Genomic DNA, 7,041 nt, shown 5'->3' on the forward strand with positions numbered 1-7,041 from the left:
GGAGGTCGAGTGAACGTATCAACCTGGAGGATAGAATAGGCCTTGGGCTTGGAAACATATCCTTGGCCAAGGATATGTTTAATATCCTTGTGGCAGTCTTACAGGTCCCTAACACCAGTCACAACATGGCGCAGGAGGATAACAGTGCTAAAAATGGCATTTAACCGGAGACCCGAACAGGGATCTACTCAATGCTGGACAATGCAGATAAGCATGCAGCTGCATCCTTAGAAGCAGCAGCAAGGACACGTGTACCAAAATGGGTGGGGTTAAATGTAACGAGGTGCTTATGAAGGAAGAAATTGTCAGGACGTGTAGAGTCCAGATGGTTGAGATCAAAGTATTTAGTCCATGTAGCAGGACTAAACAAGGTGTTGAATGTACGAGCACTGGAAGGGATCGTGCAAGGGTGTCAATGGTGGAGTCAGCGCCGAGCACCCCCAGCGAGAGGGGGGGGGTTGGAGGGCTGTGAAAGGTGCAGTTGTCACAACGAGAGAAGTAGCCGCTCCAGGTGATGACGTGGTCACCACTGAGGGGAGGGGGGGGCTTGGGGCTCAACCCTACCAGAGGAGGGTGGGGGAGCGGAGAGAGGTAGTCGGGAGGGTCAAAAGAGTAGTTTGGTTTGGGCACACTGTAGCTGGGGCTACAGAGCCCAGCTTCCAACACAGTCCAACTCGGGGACTTGGTCGCCCACCCTATGAGCCTGGAAAGGCTCATTGGGTGGGAAGAGTATCATTCAGCGACATAGAAACGAGGAGATAATATTTCATTTATGAATGAGCCCCCATACCCACCATGGAGCCACAATTAGAGGATAGGACACCCAACAAGAGACAGGCTGGGGCCCCACAGGGGTGCATCGTGAATATATGCCCTGCAATCACCACCTTAATCCCTTAACTGCTCAACACATCAGTTGATGTGGTGAGTTACTGCAGCAGAACCACATCTATTGATGTGTTGGAGTACCATGCAAGATTTAAAAGTCCCGTGGCTACATGGGGTTCACATCGCCAGCCAGAGGCTTGGGAATATCCCTGCAAAAAAAAAAAAAAAAAAAAAAGCTTCCTCAAGGCTCTAGTAACCCTCCCCATCTTGAAAAAAAAATCCTGAGTCCCTCACTTTCATTCTAGGGTCTTAGTAAGAAAATGAGGACTATTTCTTGGCAATATCACCATCCAGTGTCTGAACGTTTAGGGCAACCATAGAGGAGACACTAAGCTTTTAGCAACAGCAAATGTGTGATTACCATGCATATATGAGGCAAAATGTGTGCTATATGCATTTTTAAGATTTAGGAATATAATTTATGTATACAAATATTATGAATAAGCATGTATGTATATCTATACTTGTATATCCATACATACTTATATTTTCAGTTATACATAATAAACAGTACCTTTGACACACAAATACAACCTGTTAGCATAGACAACTAAATAAAGTGAGAAACAATAAAAATAAATAAAAAAAAGTTATTCCCATACAGCACCTAAACTCATTTTACCTAAAAATATACAACTTCTCCAGGCCACAACAGCTGAACCACAAGAGCTAGAGACTTTTTAATTGGATTTTTGTGCTTCCTGAAGGCTAATTAACAATGTTATAAGAAGAAAAAAAAATATAACAATTTTTTTTCTTGAGCATATGGGTGTATGTCAGCTATTAACAGTTAGCAGTCTAAGGGTTAAGAACCATCAGTCCGTTGAGATCGAGTTCAGCAACGAAAGAGGATTGACAATAAAAGCGTCCCCTCGCTCGCAACGTCGGGTACCACAGTTCTATGGGTGACAGAGCGAGTCTCCCCGGACACCGGGGCATCAAAACAGAAGATGTCCGAAAGAATAATCAAGACTGGCAAAAGGTCGGTGGGAAAGACAATGAGAAAGGAGAAGAGGTGGGAGGAAAACGAAACAAAGAAAAAGTGACCAGAATAATTAGTGAAGATGGCAGCAGGAGCATAAGGCTGCAAAAGGACAGAGGACCATCCCATGGAGCATCACACCCTGGCAGCCGTTTACCAAGCCCCCTCACGACGACAACAGACTGGAAAGGGAGGAGGGGGGGTCATAAATACAAGCAATAAGCATACTTGCCAAGGAATATGTACTCTATTTTATTTGCAAAATACAAATACAAAACTCTGCCTTTTTTCCACCACATTTAAAATTTAAATAACTTTCTGGGGGGAGCCCCGTCGGCTCCCCGGAGCTTTACCGGCTGATATGCTAATGTCAGACTTTGGCATCAGTCATGTGTATGGAGTTCTAGGGCCTACCGGGGACCACGAGCCAGAACCTGGCCCCCTCAGAGAGGCAAGGGGAGCAATGGCCTATAGAAACCCCCGTGTGGTTGGAAGCATTCTATGTCTGCCATCGACCGGGTCAAGCATCCAGAAAGGTAAGCATTCCAAAACAAACCCCTATTCTGGTGAAAATTGCTACCTAAGCCGAACTAGTGAATCGAACTCTTCAACAGAAAACACGGAAACTAGTATGACATCATACGTCACCGCGCCGCTGTCTGCGCAGCTCCCCCCTCCCCGGGAGGGGGAAGGGGGAGCCCCAGACCTCCCACGCCGGCTATCCACCCATCAGTTCTTCGGCTGATGCTATAGGCAATGGTTATGTGCTCCGGCTCCAGTGGTTGTTTCAGCACTGTACCTAGAGTGTGGTGTCTGTTTTCTAGGTGGTGCGTGAGCCGGGTGTGATTCTTCAGTACTCGGGCTGCATGCGCCTAGGGTTCCCTTCCCTAGGTGCCCTGTAAGTACTGCCCTTGGGGCTTGGGGCCACCTTCCACAAGTTCCTTGGGTCCTGCCCCTGCTTGGCCGTTTACCGCTTGGTTTTCGGCCGCTCTTTGTGTGCTCGGGTGTTCTGTCTCCCTTGTTCGCCTTAGAGTAAGGGGCAGTGTTTGCACTGGTGGGGCGCGGGGTACTGTGCAGCTTGTCTTTACCAATCATGGCGGCCGGCTCTGTTCCGCTTGGGTACGCTGTCCTCTTGCGGGGTTTTCTTTTTCTTTTGTTTATATGCCTGGTGGGGGGGTCTGCCTTCGTTCTTGCCCCTTGTGTCCCTTGTGTTCTGAGTATTTCTGGTGGTACCCCCTGCTAGGTCCCCGTGAGTGTACACGTCCCGGGGGTTCAGCTCTTAGAAAGTTGTTTGGTAGCTTGGGTGCCGGTTAGCAGTACCCTGCCTGGGATTACCTGAGCGCGAGTCCTCTTAAAGTAAACGCTCGGGACCCTGGGAAACCCCTGGGGGCGCGCGGGTCCGATGGATGTGACCCCAGAGCCCCCCCCTCGCTTCCAGCGAGTTTGAGGGTTGCTCTCACCTTTTGTCTCTGGGTGACTCTCTGTTTTGCCTCCGTCTGCTGCCTGTGGGGTCGGTGACACCTTCGACCCGGTGTCCTGCGAGTTTGGTTGCTCGTTGTGGCTCGGTTACCCAGTTGTGCTAACAAAGCGGGTGCGGGCAGCAGGGGCGTTGCACTTGAGCCTTGGTGGTGGCAACGTTCTCGTGGTTTTCCTCCCCGGGAGCCCCGGGGCTGCCCCGTTGTATTTCGTTTTGGGACTTGGGGGTGTTGGTTGCTTCGGTTCCATCCACGCCCCCTTGTCTTTCCCCTGGTTCACCCTTCCTGCCTGTATCCGGTTCCTTACCGTCTGTAGGTTCAGGGCGGGGTGTTTGGTGGTGTTGAGACTCGGGCAGTCTCGGGGAATTCCCCTTCCGGGGTAGTGACGGGGGCATTTGGGCCTGTTCCTCCAGCCGTGTTGTATGAGTCTGCCAGTGGGCTCCCTTCCTTAGTGTTTTCACGGCTGCCCCGGTTTTCTGGTACGGCCGGGGCTTTGGGGGAACGGCTCGGCCCCGGGGCCTGTCGTGTAGGTTCCCGGGGCTGGGGAGGGGCTGACTTGGGGGGGCCTTGGCCCCGTTAGACCCCGTGGGGGGTTTTATCCCCCTCTCGGCGGGGCTTGTGGTTACGCGGAGTGGGGTCTTTCCTCCCCACTCGCCGTACGTGCTGTTGGCCGTCGGCCCCTCCCCGGGCTCGGTTCCTTGGCCTTTGAGTCGGTTGGTTCCGTCCTGTGGGTGGTTGTTTCCTCCCCCGCTTTTTGGGACGGTGTTTTTGTCATGTTTCCCCGTTCGATGGGGTTCTGCGTGACTTTTGATCTCGGGTGCGCCTGCGCCTTCGTGTGCCTTCGGGACTAGTGTTGGCTTCTGTGTTCTCGAGGGTACGGGAAGGTTTTTCGCTACTTCCCGCATTATTGGAACGTCTGTCGGCTCCTAGTACTTGTCGCCCTGTTGGGCTACTTGTCGCCCTGTTGGGCTACTTGTCGCCCTGTTGGGCTACTTGTCGCCCTGTTGGGCTACTTGTCGCCCTGTTGGGCTACTTGTCGCCCTGTTGGGCTACTTGTCGCCCTGTTGGGCTACTTGTCGCCCGGTTGGGCTACTTGTCGGCCGTTTGGGCTACTTGTCGCCCGTTTGGGCTACTTGTCGCCCGTTTGGGTTCCCTTTTTTTGGGCTCTTTGCTTCTTTGGCCGGTTTTATTGTTCCTGCTTCCTCTTTTGGCTCTTTTTCTCGTGCAATAGTCCTGGCTGGCGCCTTCCCGCAGGGAGGGTGTGCGGTTCGGCCAGCGTGTTATGCGCATGCGCCGTGGAGTTTGTTTTGGTCTGGGCGATGGTTCAGTGCTGGGGTTTTGCGCCCTTTTTTGCTACAGTGCTTCGCCTCTCGTTCTTCTCCCTGGCTGCGGTATGTGCCCCTTTGCGCCAGGGGTGTCCTGGTTCCCAGTTGTGGGGAGGACACCGCGGTTTTCTGTGTCATGGGTGTGGACCGCCTCCTTCGCCTCTCCCTGTTCTCCTGCGGGTCCGGCTCTGGCGTCTTCACCTGGCGGTGCTCCCAAGTTCTTCTGGGCACGGTTGAGTCGTGTCAAGTTCGAGCCACCATTCGGCTGGTGAGTTTCTGCGGTCTGGCGTCTTTTGGCCGGGCGCTGGATGCGGCGGTGTTTATATACCTGTCTTTATTTAGGTATAATTTTGTACGACTGAGACCGTTCGCACACCAGTGACTGTCCCTTTATCACCCCTTCCTGTCCCCCTCATGTGCAGGTCCAACCCATGCTGGAGTCGTTCAGGGGACCCTCCTTTTTTAATGTTGTGAGGTGTGGGGGTTGTAGGGTTGGTTCTGTACTCACCTGGTGAGGCTCCTGGCTGTGCTTGCAGGATTTGAGCTCTGGCTCTTGGGTCCCGCCTATCTGGTAGAACTTGCGGGATAGTACCAGTGGAGTGCAGTGGTGCTATTGGCACTTTTGGGGAACACTGTATTACCATCAGTGGTCTGTGCTTGTTACACGACCTACTTGCGAGCATAAGCCTTCTTGCTGGTTCGTCCGTGGACTTCCAGGGCGCACTGGCCTGTTTTCGTATGGCAGTTCCGGCCCGTCCTGGTTGTGGGGGTATGTGGGCCGGTGGACTGCTAGCAGCTGCCTGGTGGGCCATCCTCTGGCCGGTCTGGCCTGACCTTGGGCCGGGCTTGAGGTGTAAAAGAGCTCCCAGTACCTCATCCAGCAGGTATCGAGCGGGGTTTCTCCGCCGTCGGTCGCCTGGTGCAGGTTTCTGGGCCTGCAGGGTTTTGTCGTGTCTCCGTTGGCCCAGTCTGGGGTCTGCCTGCTCCGTTCTCTGCCTTTGCAGAGGGGAGTTGCTATTTACATGTTGCATGTTGCAGTGGTGCCTGTTGCTGCTGCTGCTGCACGTGAGCATTGGTACCGTGTTTCACGGTGGCGTGTCCTTGTTCCTGTGTCCGGTTGTGGAGTGGCGCTTTGCTGCCGTTTTGTGCCTGGGGATTGCGTGGGGTTTTTGTCCCTGCCTGATTGTCCACCCCTGGTTGTTCTCCTGGTTTTTTTTTTTTTTTTGTGCTTCTGCTCTTTCTTCCTGCCTCTTCTGCAGCAGGAATGTTCTGCGTGTGTTCTTAGGCGTTGGTCAGCCTGTGTCCTGTGATGTGCTTCTTTGTCTCCGTCTGTTGCAGTTGTTCGTGCCCCTTGGTTCGGGTCCTGTTCTGGCGGCGACCCTTCCGCCTTCTTTGGTTTTCCTAGCTTGCCCTGCCGGTTGTTGTTGTTTTATTTTTTTGGGGGGGTTCTTGCGATGTCTCGCGTCGGACCCGTCGTTTCTGAACTCCTGGCGGGCTTGCATGCTTCGGAGTTTTTCTGTTCGGCAGACGTTCCATCTCCTTGTGCCGCCTGGGTTTCGGTGGTCGCGCCCGAGATCTTCTCGCGGCTCCGCCTTTTTCCTGGGCTCGGGGGGGCCTTGTCGGGGCTGCTTATGTTCTGCCTCGTGGTCTCGCCTCCGGTTGGTGGTCGGGTGGCTTCGTGGTAGGTGTCCCACCTGCGTGCTTTCTTGGCGGCAGTATGGGGTATTTTGGCGGTCCTTCCTTTTCCTGTCCCTTCTTCGGTGGGTCCTTCTTGTTGGCTTGGTTTACTCTCGGCTTGGTTTTCTAGTGGGGGTTGGGGGCCGTCGTCTTGCCACATACTGTCGCCTCTTTTCGTGCGGCGCAGGCGGAGCCGCTTCAGCTTGCTTTCGGTCTTGGTGTTGCTTCTGCACCGTTAGTCAGCTGTCTTGTGCGTCATTTCACCTCCGGCCTGTTCGTGCGCCGCTTGCACCATCCTGGTCTCTGGTCAGCGTGCTCTGTCTTCTCCTCGGTTGGTAGTGCCCCTTCGGTTCCGGTGTGTTTTTTCGTCGGCTCTTTCCTTTGGGCCTTTGCCTCTGGGGGTCGGTTCGCTGTGTTTTCTTGCTCCTTCGGTTTTAGCGTTTTGGTTGTTTGATGGCAGCAGTCTCCATCTTTTCTGGCGCGGGGTGGGGCTGCTGCATTCTGGAGGGGTCCAGGGTTTGTTGGTGCTTTGTTGGTCGGGCCGGGGGTGTGTCGTTTTTGTGTTCAGTGGCGGCCCTCTGCTGTTGTTTGCGTGCCACGGCGTTTGGGTCCGGAGCGCGTTTTGCGTTGATCCGGTTCTGTTCTTCCCGGTTCGCGGGTGATGGTGTCCCGGGTGGTCAGCCGTGTTCTTGCG

The sequence above is a fragment of the Procambarus clarkii genome, chromosome 72 (assembly GCF_040958095.1).
Source record: "Procambarus clarkii isolate CNS0578487 chromosome 72, FALCON_Pclarkii_2.0, whole genome shotgun sequence".
Lineage (NCBI taxonomy): Eukaryota > Metazoa > Arthropoda > Malacostraca > Decapoda > Cambaridae > Procambarus > Procambarus clarkii.